The sequence below is a fragment of the Mustela putorius genome, unplaced genomic scaffold (assembly GCF_011764305.1).
Source record: "Mustela putorius furo isolate JIRA1106 unplaced genomic scaffold, ASM1176430v1.1 tig00000145_pilon_pilon_pilon, whole genome shotgun sequence".
Lineage (NCBI taxonomy): Eukaryota > Metazoa > Chordata > Mammalia > Carnivora > Mustelidae > Mustela > Mustela putorius.
Genome location: NW_025421294.1, coordinates 5,487,806 through 5,501,095, shown reverse-complemented (window position 1 = coordinate 5,501,095; position 13,290 = coordinate 5,487,806). Strand labels below are relative to the sequence as shown.

Here is a 13,290-nt window from a genome sequence, read left to right as displayed (position 1 = left end):
AGCTCCCTGTCATATAATTTAGCCTCAGTCATACCTCAGACAATATTTACACAAGGTCACTTCTTCAAACCATGTCTAGCCTTCCCAAATGACAATATTATTTATGCCAAATGCTTCTCCTAAGGGATGGAAAACTGCCAACTCTGGTTTAATAGGTTATACGGACAGGCTAGAAAAACATCATTTGTAGCACACACAGTTTATGCATTTAGTGTATAACTAGGCATACAGACTGATCATTGGAAACATGGCCGAAAGCTGGCCTCAGGAAAAGAAAAAAAAAAAAAAAGCCACAAAATCACTAAGGTTTGGATCTTTCCTCCCCGATATTAGTTTTGGAAACCCTAGGTTTAGTCAGAATTATGAATGCACAAGAGAGAGCTGCCTCAGACTTCAGTGGCTACCTGAATATCCAAAATAGGGGGAAAACCTGCGAAAGGAAATTTAACTTGGGCGTATGTGCCCAGCAGCCATCCTCCTGTGGTTGCAAATTAATGTGACCATCCAGGGGAACAGGCAGCCCAGGGGCCTTTGGTAACAAAGAACAGTCTAACCCATTGATGTTAATTTACCAAATTATTCACATCCCACAATCTGGAATAGAAATCAGTGGCCCAAAAAATGCCTCCTCTACACCTCAGTCAAAACACCTATAAAAATCTAGATACCAGGAGGCAAAGTCTGGAACATAAATGACTTCATCCTGTTGCCAATGAGTTATTAAAGTACCGAATGATGGGGCCGCCAGCGGTGTCCAGGCTACCTTTGCTTCCAAGCTCTGTTCTTGGGGGTATCTTTAATAAGACATTTGGCAAAATATATTGGTGACAACGCCTTTCTCTTAAAATCTAGTTAAGGTTACAAGTCATACCTTCCACTTAATCCCTTATAGACCACTGGAACTTTAAAAATCTCTGTAGCAGAAAATTAACAAACTTCGGGAGGTTGAGCTTTCACATAAAGTATACAATGTCGGTCCAGACTTGCATAACTAGTTGATGATAAATATCACTAATAAATAATTTATACATTATTGTCCTTTAAATAGATCATTCCATTCCTGCATAAAAATGTCATATCTAATATAAATTTTAGGAAAGAAATGTCAATTATAAAGGAATTTCAAAAATTCAAAATTTTTCCTTTGTATTGATAAATTTGGAATGATTCTTGGTCCTTAAAATGTGTTTTTTAAAGGCTGTAAGTGCTGTATTTTTGTACTCTTTCTGGAGGAGCTGCTTCCCATGGGCCCATCGTTTGTTTAGTAGTACTTGAGATATCATTATTTATTAACCCTTTCTGATGAGCACTTGGACAAGCAATCCCATGCCCAGGAATTATTTCACAACAATAATTAGAAACGAGTGCAGAGGGGCACCTGGGTGGCTCAGAGGGTTAAGCCTCTGCCTTTGGCTCAGGTCAGGATCTCAGGCCCTGGGATTGAGCCCCACATTGGGCTCTCTGCTCAGCAGGGAGCCTGCTTTCCCCTCTCTCTCTGCCTTGCCTGCTTGTGATATCTCTCTCTCTCTGTGTCAAATAAATAAATAAAATCTTAAAAAAGAAAAGAAAGTGTGCAGAGATATTACCACAGAACTACTTATTATTGGTAGTAAATGCACAATAATAAAAAACTGGTTAAACAAATTAGCCATATGATGGAATACCATATAGCCATAAAAAATGTTATAGAAAAATATCTAATCTATAGGAGAAAGTTTACAGTACACTAAAGGAAAAAAGAGACGACAAAACAATATATAGCAAGTACATGTTCAGGTGGAATACTATAATAATATTAACCCATACAGAATAGTCCTGAGGGCTCCCCAAAGTGATGTGGGCAGGATTTAGAAGGGCGCTAAGGAAGTACACTAATGTGACTTCATTAATATCCGCAGGACAGAAAGACTTAGGGACATTTGGATGGAGGTTTGACCTATGCTCTTATTACAGTGGTAATTCGCGTCTCACCTGTCATCGTCCAAGCAAGGGAGGAACAGCATAGGCATTTTTCGCTGTTCCTAGCCCAGTGGTGGTTTGGACAGGGCCTGAAAAAGGCTCCATCTGGTCTTTTCTCTGAAACACTTTCCTTAAGTCAAGAGCAGGAAACCTGACTTCAGTCTCACGCAGTGAGATCCCCTAGTCCTCTACAGGAAAGCACTGCCATATGGTTCCTAACATTATAGCACTCATGGGTAACCCCTGAAACCATCTTCATGTCCACATGATCCTACAGCATGGAGATTTATTAGGATATTGTAAATAAAACTTGGATAAACAGAAGCATGAAATGGGAGACCCCACAGGCTAGGGGAGAAAAAAAGAAAAACAAACCTGCTTCGTCAGCTTCTCTGGCAAACAGATATGGGCCATGATTTATTAAAACAGGAGCTTTTTCAAGGCATGATTATAGTCAAGAGAAAGTTGAATAAAACTTTGGCTTAGAAGTGTCTTTGCATGTTTCTGCTAGACTTCCCTATTTGAACATTCTGTGGGCTCCCCAAGCTCAATGCATTGGAAGCAAGGATCATTCTCTTCTTTTTTTCCCTTAGCATCACTATTTGGATGGCACCTGAATAGAGGTGAAAGGTTAAGCAGAAGTGATGACTAAGAATTCTGGTCAGAAGCATTGTGAGACTGGGGAGAAGGACCAAGGGCAGACCCTTGGGACCCGCTCACATGTAGAGGGAGAAGAAAGTAAATTCAAAGGGATCATCCAAGAAGTCAGAGTAAGAATGATTTTCCTCTGTATCAAGCTATGTGAACATAATTTGCTTTAAGGTGGAAATTTCAGTCAAATATATAGTTTGAAGACCGCATAGTTTCATTTTGTTTGATGCTAATGGATCTTTGCCTGAAAGTAAAATAATCCAGATGTATCAGATAAAACAAAGCAAAACTGTGCTTACATACTTCCAAGAGTTCAACTGTTTCACTCCCCTAAAAAAGAAAATAAATAAAAAAAACTTTTTAAGAGGTAAGTGAATAATTTATAATATAATTTTATATAAGAAGAGATCCAAAATGTTGAATGTCTCAAGGAAAATTTGTCAATGGGTGCAACTTGAAAGGGTCCTACTGACTTTGTAGGCCCAGGATTCTCATTCAGAAAGGTCAAACTGACATTTGTGCCTGAACATATCATTAAACAGTAGGAGCTAATGGGGGTTCACTTTTGTTTCCTAGGCTAAGTGTCGACTGGCTCCCTCTGCTCAGAACTAACCACAGGGCTCACTCACTCAGCAGTAATGCTGAGAGCATCTCCCCAGACTGGAAGGTTGAAAACAGTTGCCTCTGTGGTTCCTGAAGCTGGGATCAGACTAGAGCAATTGTACAGTTGATTTGGCCCATCTTGAGGACTTTGGCTCTCAAAAGGCATGGCTGTGCAGACTAAACTAGAGGTTATTTTACAAGGCCCATCAAAATCCTCATTTGCATGTGTGAAATTCCTGTGGAGAGGCTGGTTTTGAATCTGGCTGGTTGGGCCAGATTACAAGTTGAGTCTGCTAGTGTGAATGTAAATAGCATCAGCTAGATCTAGGCCCCTCCCAGTCAGCCTTTCCCTTCTCTGGATCAAATCACTAGCCAATTGTTTGAATTCCAACACAAGCGACACCCAGCACCTCCCAGGTAGCAAAAGACATCACATTTTCTTAGAACAAATGGTCATCGACAGCCACCACCACAATAACACTGTTCATAGAGTACTCACACTGCGCTAAAGGCTTTACACACACCATCACTTCAGACCCTCACCACAACCCAAGGAGGTGTGGCATTGCCACTGCATTATCATGGTTCAGGGGGGAAAACTGAGGCTTCAAGGGATTAGGGATGAATCATCCCAGGTCACACAGGTGGAAAGCAATAGATTTGAATGCAGCTAGTTTAACTTCCACGTTTATGCCTTTTACCATTTTTGCCTGATACCATGTTGCTTCCTTTTAGTCGGCTGAGTTCAGTTGGCAATGAATAAATAGCAGTAATGGACACTGGGATCAAAACCAAAAGACTGTGGGATATGGACCAGATCATCAGGTTTGAATGGAACTCAGTTACTTGTGTCATTTTTGCCTTGAAACAGAGCTGTGTGACTCATAGGGAGCCATGCTACCTATGGATGGGGATTCTAGTTCCTAAAAAATCTGGACATTAGACATTCTTCTGAACTATCAGGAAACCCTTGCTTTAGGAGACGTGTGACTCAGATGCTTGACATCCCTTCCAGGGAAGAACATGGCACAGTAGTTACAAACATCCCAGATCTCCATTCCCCAAGAACATCTTCTGCATATGGAGGGGGCTGTCCTATACTCGTCACCTGGACAGCAGTCCCGCACTCACTGGCCAAAGTGGTTTATAACATCTGGTAACTGTTTCCAGATGTGGCCTTCCCCTGAAACACTTGATGAAAAGTTTCACACTCAGCATTTGGAAATAACTGACATAGGCACAGAGAGTTGCTATCATCTGCACCCAGAATAGAAGCAGTAGGATCACTGCAAAGATGAAAGCATGTCCATAGCATCTCAATGGCCCAAGAAAACGGCGAGATTGTGTATCTGTTGGGTCCTCATTAAAGTCAAGTAAATGGAGCTGAGCCTCGAGGCGGTCAAGTGGACAGGGCAGAGCAGGGTCAACGGAATCAGACAGGTCCACATCCAAACACCAACTCCACCAATCACCAGCAGGGACGTTAGCAAAGACTTAATCTCTTGGAGCCTCAGAGTTGTCCTCCATAAAATGGGAACACAACGATGCTCAGGGGAAGATTGTGACATGCCTGGCATATAGCGAGCACTCAATAAATGGTTGTCTGGCTTTTTCTTCTCATTAGCTGAGTCTATAAACACAACTCACTTCATGCTTATTACATAACTGAATAAAACACTTAGGACGAGAAGTTCCTTTTTCACTGTTTATACAGAACGTTAACATTTTAGGGACAAATAGTAGTAGCAGATGTTTATAATGCGACCTTTTGAGGAGGAGCACAAAATCTCTGAATTCGTCTTAGAAACAGAGTCAAACCAGTCCCAAGCCCAGGTGAAAATTCTGCAGACCCTCCCATCTTCTGGAGCTAGACATCTTGGTGTTACAGAGCAAAGGGAGTCCAGCTAGACCTAAGGTTAAGATTCACCAAATCTCTGAAGGGGTGAAACAAAATGATCCTCACTTGATAGATACAGGAAGGTTAAGTGACATCTTAAGTGTGGGGTTGAAGATTTAGTCCCAATGAGGAAGCTAATCTTATTCACTGTACAGTATTTCCCCCCTTTACTTGGAAAGTCAGCATCAAGGGCTCTAATTTATGGAGCATCAGCAATATTCCAGAGCAATGACAGACGTTTTTCTTACACGACTTCCATGCGATCTTCTTTACAACCTGCTTGTAAAGCAGGCATTATTATCATCCCCATTTTTCAGGTGAGGAAATTGTAGCTCCAAGAACTTAAATAGTTTACCACAAATCATAAAGGCAACCAGCAGCAGACCTGGAATTTGAACCCATCCGTCTAACTCCAAAGGCATCTGCTGACAGCTGTGAAGCAACAACTTCCGCTTACCATGCAGTGAGCAAAGGGTGGGTGAAAATGAGTTTTCTGCTCATCGCCTGCAATCATGATGATAATTAAACTGTAGCATCCCTTGTTGGCTGTGTCCACAATCTGGGCTGTGTCCACTTTTCCTTAGGGCTGTTAGAGCACCTTTGCTGTGCCTCCAGACTGCTGGACAGGTGTTCGGTGCAATCGTTCCCTTTCTCCCCGTCTGCATCTTTGTGAGCGGTGAGGCCCCGATCTGTCACGGGTGGCTGCTCCCCACATGTGCTCACAGTCCCGCTGATGAGAAATGGCAGAAGCAGGTATTAAAGGTGGAGGTTCTGGCTTATTGCTCTGAATGTATTAAAAACCGTTCCCAGACTCCACATAAAGAGTTTTACACACGCAGCACATATGATACAAGGGAGACAGAGAAGCAGACATGGGGATAACCACAGTGAGACAAGTAACCACAACAGAAGTCTGGAGAGACAGGCCTAAGGAAAGCTACTTTCACAGACCGGGTGATGGATGTCTCCTTAGCAGACAGACAGCTAGAGGTACTTATTTTTATAAAAAGTTGACAGAAAGAACTCCAGACATCCAGACCTGCTCTCTTCCTATTCTTGTCTAGAGCTGACTCAGCCTCTCGGCTTCTCTTTGCAGGATGGTGACTTTTTCCATGCAGCCGTGCTAATTATCCACATCCCGCTCTCTCTTCTCTCACAGGTCATTGAAATGTCTCCTTGTCTGGGTTAGAACTTGGGTGGATGCTGAATTGCCTCCTGGAGTCCTCCCCAGTGATGAATTTCTCATACCTAGGGTATGGTTTGTGGGGAAAAATTCTTTCAATTTAAAGGCTCTTGAGATGGTTATTCCAAAGAATCTGTTTTACTGGGCTCATGAAGACGATACTTATCATTTATTGAGTACACAGTAAATGCCAGATAATTTCCATAAGCTATCACATTTAACCCTCATAAATATCACATAAGGTAGGTATTAGCCCCATTGTACAGATTAACAATAGAGAGGAGATATATAGATATAGATACCTAGATATCGATATAGATATATAAAATAAATGAAAGGGAAGATAAAACCAAATGGCATACAACAACTTCCTCAGAGTTTCTTTAGTATCCAAGGGGCAGAGTGATAGGGTAAAAGGTGCTGCACCTGGGCCAGGAGATGTGAATTTTTTTTTTTTAAGATTTTATTTATTTATTTGACAGAGATCACAAATAGGCAGAGAGGCAGGCAGAGAGAGAAAGAGAGGAGGAAGCAGGCTCCCTGCTGAGCAGAGAGCCAGTTTGGGACTCAATCCCAGGACCCTGAGATCATGACTGAGCCGAAGGCAGAGGCTTTAACCCACTGAGCCACCCAGGTGCCCCAGAGTGTGAATTCTTATCCTGGTATTGACACTAGCCAGATCTAGATCTGGGCAAGCTCTGTGCACCTCTATCTATCTGATCTAAAAAAAGGAAAAAAAAAAAAAGTAGATGGTTGGACTAGGCAATTTCTATATATATGGCCTCTTCCTCTAACTTTCTATGGCTATGACCTATTTCCATACTGTAGTTACTAAGGTCAGACTCCCCTTGAATAAAGTCCTAGAACAAAGCTAGCCCATCAGCACTGAATTGGTATCTTTCATCACCCGGCTCTGGAGAACAGCCCATCCAAGCCACATCTTGATTGCAACTTAAAGTAACTGAGATACTTTACTCTTTCCAGAGTAATTTAGCAAGCCATAGCTTTTAAAGACAAGTTGAAGCATTAGTTCACACTCTGTGGCATAATCACTGACACAGTTCTATTACTACCTTGAATCTGAGAGGTTTCCCTACCAAAAATGGATATTTGATATTCTGATAATCTACTACTGTATAATAAACCTCCCTCAAAACTTAGTGATTTACAATTATGTAATTTTTTTTTCATGGTTCTGGGTGTTTAAAGGCTCAGCTGGGTGGTACTCCTTTGGAGTCCCTCAAAGTCATTCCATTGAATGAAGGCAGAGGTTGGAATCTTCTAAAGTTTTCTTCATTCACACATCTGACATGGGGGCTGGGATGGCTGTGGACTTATTGGTCGTACCTCTGTCCATGTGGCTTCTCTGTGTGGCTACAGTGGGTCTCCTCACAGCATGGTAATCTTGGAGGTAGTCAGCTATCTTATATCACTGGGGCTGGATTCCCCCAGAGTGAGCATTCCAAGAGAGCCAGGCAGAAGCTGTAAGCTTTCTTATGACCTAGCCTTACTTCTCCTGTGAGTTATGTTGTTAGTCACAGCATTCACCTATCAGCTCAGAGTCCAAGAAATAGAAGCATAGATTCCACTGCTCAAGGGGAGAATGGTTTGCACATACCGGAAGGAACTAATGGGAGACATCTTGGAGACAAGTTACTCTATTTGGCCTCCTTCAGAGCAAAATGAACTATGGGTAAAAGTCAGACTCTCTCTCTCTCATTCTCTCCCTGTCACCCACATAACCAGGTTGAACCCCATAAAGAAGAGTAATTGGTGGAAAGCACACTTCCATTTCTGTGAGATAACATTGTGCTTTTTCACTGATGGAAAAGGGAGAGCGACTTAATTGAGGAAATGTCTTCAAAAGAAATCGTAAAGGCACATTAGTGATCTCGTTAAGCCTGCTAGGATGGATATTGGTATCCCAGTAATCTTAAGACAAATCCAGATGTCGTTTGTGATCGTCCTTAAACGAAGGTGAAACCAGCGCGGTGAAGTTGCCAGACACAGTCCCAGACATCTACACAGATAAGCAGGCCTGATGTGTGGCAGTTTTGACGGGCGGGCTTAAGAACAGTAAGAAACAAACTGAGGATCTGGACAATATCACTATCAGGAAAGCATATCATAAGCCCCAGAATGTGACATTGTCCCAAGAAAAACAGCAACCGAGAGGCCAACTAAAAAACTGGAGATGCTGGAGTAGAAAAGCAGGTCAGATATGAAAGTGGTGGTGAGCAGAGAAAGTCTGGATAACATGTTGGAACCCAAGGAGGATGGCACAAGCCCTCGAACTGCAGACCCCTCCAGGGCTGAGATTATCTGTAAAAGAAAGTACCAGCAGCTCCTGGGGAAGGAAAGAGACTTAGGGAGCCATGGAGGAGGCGGCACAGTGATCCTTTAGGTCATGGATGCCAGAACAAGGCTAGAATGACTGTGGCTTGGAAGGTGAACCTAAAAGCCCCCGAAAGAAGCTTTTCTTTTTCTTCATGACTCAGAGAGAGTCAGGAATGAATTCCCTAGACATGAAATTTAAGAGGTTTCTGGCCTGTATCGGGAATATTTAGGAGTTGTTAGCCCTGCAATCTGATGGGCACTCCAAGAAGCTCTGTGAGTCTAAGGGGCAGAGAGATGGAACAGAAAGCTTTTCTCTCTGGCTCTGCCACAGCCAGATAGTAACAGGAGGCTTGTTCTTTAAATAGTAGGACTTTTAACACCAGAGGGCTCCAAGAGGTCAACTGTAATCCGCCAGCTGACAGAGGGCACTAATTGGACCCCGCCTTCAGGTTAGAGCACTCAGTTACACCCACTGTTCTGGCTCCTAAAGAACTTTCCAGCAATTCTGGCAAACATAAAAATCTGCAAGTCTTTTGAACTCATAATCTCACTTCTGGAAATTGAACATAACTAAACCATCCACAAGCAAAATGTGAAGATGTTCACAGCAGTATTATTTATAAGTAGGCTAACTCAGTGCTTCTCCAAATCTGATGTGCATCACTTGGAGACCTTCTTAAAAGGCAGATTCTGTAGGTGGGACTTGTAACTCTGCAAGTCTAACAGACCCCCAGGGGGTGCCCATGCTACCAGCCCAGAGGCTACACAAAGTAGCAAGGGGTTACTTAAATGCAGCTAAAATACTATATGGCAAGACATAACTAAGTAAATGGCAAGTACATCTCCTTGTAATACCAAGATCTATGTTAAAATAATTTTAAAAACTAGCAACATGAAAAAATGTTTATGACCTCACATTAAGAGAAAAATACAGGGTACAAAAATCACATGCACATTAGGATTGTGATTGTAAAAAAGAAATATGGGCAACATTGGAAGAGAATCCAAAACTACTAGGTGCTTGTTCAGGATGGTGCAATTAGGCTTTTCCCCCTAGTTTTCAAGCTTTTTGTTACATTGCTACATTAATTTCATAATCTAAAAATGCTGTTTAGCAGTAGAATATTAAGTAGAGTGGTCATACATCCTGCAAGACCTGTTAGCCCTATTCAATTATTAATGGTGGTCTCCTCACTCTACCCTATGATCTACTAGATAAGGGACATGCCTCAAGGCTGTATGTGGTCTTTGTTTGTCACTCCCAAGCATTTGAAAAGCTGAACTGAAATGCCTAGAAGGAAGAGGCAGGAGAGGTGGGGAGGTCTCTGCTGTGCAAGTTTTTTAAAGTACATTTGTTTTCTAGAGCAGTTTTAACTTTACAGCAAAACTGAGCATAAAGTACAGAGATTTCCCACATACATCCTGTCCACCCCCCACCCACCCTCATCCACTACCAACTCCCCCACCACGGTCACACCTTTGTTACAATCGATGAATGTCCACTGACACAGCATAACTACCCAAAGACCACAGTTTACATCACACTTCCCTCTTAGTATTGTACATTCTCTGCAGGTGGACAAATACACAGGGATACATGTCCACCCTTAGAGCTTCATACAGTCCCAGCCCTGAAAATCCTCTTGCACATTTTTAAAGGTATACATATATATTTATTTAAGATTTTTTTTATTTGACACAGAGAGAGAGAGATAACAAGTAGGCAGAGAGCCAGGCTGAGAGAGAGGGGGAAACAGGCTACTCGCGGAGCAGAGAGCCTGATGTGGGACCCGATTCCAGAACCCGAGCCAAATGCAGTGGCCCAAACCTCTGAGCCACCCAGGCGCCCCTAGAGGTCTATTTTGATGAGGATAAAAGATCTCAACAGTATACATAGAGAAATACCCTGATACAACCATGAAAGCTAGGAATTCTGCAACAAGGGGACCAAGGACATCCCCTTAAGTTCAAGATAAACCTTTCCTGAACTTGAAACTCTCACTGTTCAGCTGTCCTTGTTTGACCTTTTCTCCCTACTGCGCACCAGGAATCACTTCATAAGATGATGTCCTGTGTGTCTTGGGGCAATGCATTTTCCTCCAGCTGCGGCTGATTCCCCAAGGAGGAAGAGTTAAGATTTTAAAATGCTGATGATTTAGTTGGATTCCTGTTTGCTGCTTTTGCTAACATGTGAAATTTTTAGAGCCAGACTTTTTCAATGCCGCCTTAAACCATATTATCTATTACTGCTTTTACTTCATACCTATAATAAACCTGAATCAAACTAATGCTACCACTAACTGATTGCATTTAAAAAATCATATTATTTAAGAGAAAAACTTTTAAAAAACGATTGAATTAACTAAATACAAACCACATTTGCCTACAGCAGCTTCTAAGGCACTGTTCCTATTTCGTTGACTTGGAATTTTATTATATGTTCTTTTTAAAAAATGTGAGCCACCAAGTGAAACTTAGAAAATATCTTATACTATGCAGCTTCTAGTCATAATTACTTTATTCAAATTAAATTAAACTTGCAGTGTTATTTCTTTTGTCTGCTTTGAAATTCATCAATTTTCTTTGTTCTTACAGAAATTAATATATATTTCTCACACACACACCCTGGTGTGAAACTCTTAAATCCTAGGCCTGAAGCCTTTGTTATGCTGAGTCTTTGTCTGCTAGGTATTGTGGGAGTCGGGAGAATGATGGTCTTTGTTCTTTTGTTCTCTCTGTGTATATTCTATTTCACCTGAACCGAGCTAAACTTATACCCCAAGGACAAATGACACTAGGTGAATGACAATAGGTGATTCTAATTTGAGAACAGCTACTCAGAGTGAGTGTAAATTCTCGTGGGTGGTGCTTTTAGAAACAAACAGAAAAGGAGCCTTTTGGGGTGGATATTGCACTTCACCTTTTAGGTCATTTTAAATAATGGTGAGAGAGAGAGAGAGAAGTGCCATTCCAAAGAAATAAAGAGGAAAAAAGGGAGAAAAACAATAGAGTTGAAAAAGCAATGCCTTCTTAAAGTATACATGAAAAAAGAAACAAAATGAGAGTGCAATGGAGTGTGAAGAAACTCAAGAAAATGCTAAAAAAAAAAAAAAATGCTTAGAGGACAAAGTGTTACCTAAAGAAAGGAAATCCAAGCTGGTGAGACTTCACTTGAAACAAGAAGATAAAAATCCTTTATACAATCAGCAAACAAAAGCAAGGAAATATAAATTCTCAAATCCCATGGAGAGCCTGGAAGGGAAGTCAGCGAGACAATGCAGAGCGTGCAAGTTGAGAGGATAAATCACTTCTTTACCTCACTCCACACAAAAAGAAGATAACAGACCGGGGTGAGATGTATTTTCCAGCAGAAGAGTAGGGATTGTTGAAATGCTTTTCCCTTACTACAAAAAGCTAACAGAACACCCAATTCAAATGAACAGGATTCTCACAGCAAGACAAAATCCATTTCTACAGTGAACATGGGTGAGGTACTTGAGTATGGAAGGAAAAGAGTCTGTCCCCTTTGGCACCACATGAAATATTTGTTGCCTCACTGAAGAAGGAAGACCAGTAAGGGCAGTAGAACTGACTGGAGGAGCCTCTTTTGAGGAAAGACTCTGGGGCTTTACGGGGGTGCAGTAGGAGTAATTAGAAAGTTGGGTCATTGGAACATTGAGACCGGGAGTTTCTTACCCATAAACTCTATCTTGAGAGGGAAGTTAAGATTGTTTAATTAGCAATAATCGCACCTCGGATAAACCTCATTGGCTACGATACTGCCACTGCGCAAAGCTAAGATTGTTTAAAATAAAGAATCAGGGTGCTTGGGTGGCTCAGTGGGTTAAAGCCTCTGCCTTCGGCTCAGGGCAGGGTTCTGGGATCGAGCCCCGCATCCATCTCTCTGCTCAGCAGGGAGCCTGCTTCTCTCTCTCTCTCTGCCTACCTCTCTGCCTACTTGTGATCTCTGTCAAATAAATAAATACAATCTTTAAAAAAATAAAAATAAAAATAGAATAAAGAATCAGAGGTGCCTGACTGGCTCAGTCAGAGGAGAAGGTGACTCTTGATCTTAGGGTTGTGATTCCAAACCCCAGTTTGGGTACAGAAATTACTTAAAATTAATTAATTAAATTAAAAATAAAATAAAGAATCAAATTTACTTAGAAACACTTACTTAAATATCTCAGCATTAATTAAGAACAATACACAAATAAACACACACACACACACACACACACACACGAGGGAGGTGGAGGAACAGGGGGAGAAGGTTAAGCAGACTCCACATTGAGCACCACACCCATCCTGAGATCACAACCTCAGCTGAAATCAAGAGTTGGATGATTAACCAACTGTGGCACCCAGGTGCCCCCTTATCCTGGCTTTTTAGTTAAAATGTCTGTTCAAATCTATTTATAAATTCTGCAAAAAAAAAAAAAAAAAGTTCTAAGCTTCTTGGAGAAGCAGTTTTGAAAACAATAAGGAGCTTGGTAAATTTGTACAAAAATTTAAGCTTCAAAGATATACAGAAACAAGAGAGTTTTAAAAAGACAAGGCTTCCTGAAAAATCTTTTCTAGTTAGAAAGATAGCATCATGGTGTTTTCACAAACTACGAAGAATCTCATTGACATTTAGATTTTCCTTTTTTTCCTCTTC

At 41.4% G+C, this 13,290-nt stretch overlaps 1 non-coding gene across 1 annotated transcript; it reads right to left on the bottom strand.

The window, feature by feature from the left end:
- Positions 1 to 12,283: 12,283 nt before the first annotated feature.
- Positions 12,284 to 12,427, bottom strand: LOC123390860. The gene has a single exon (XR_006605455.1). It is a non-coding gene; the product is annotated as a U4 spliceosomal RNA (small nuclear RNA).
- Positions 12,428 to 13,290: the final 863 nt, after the last annotated feature.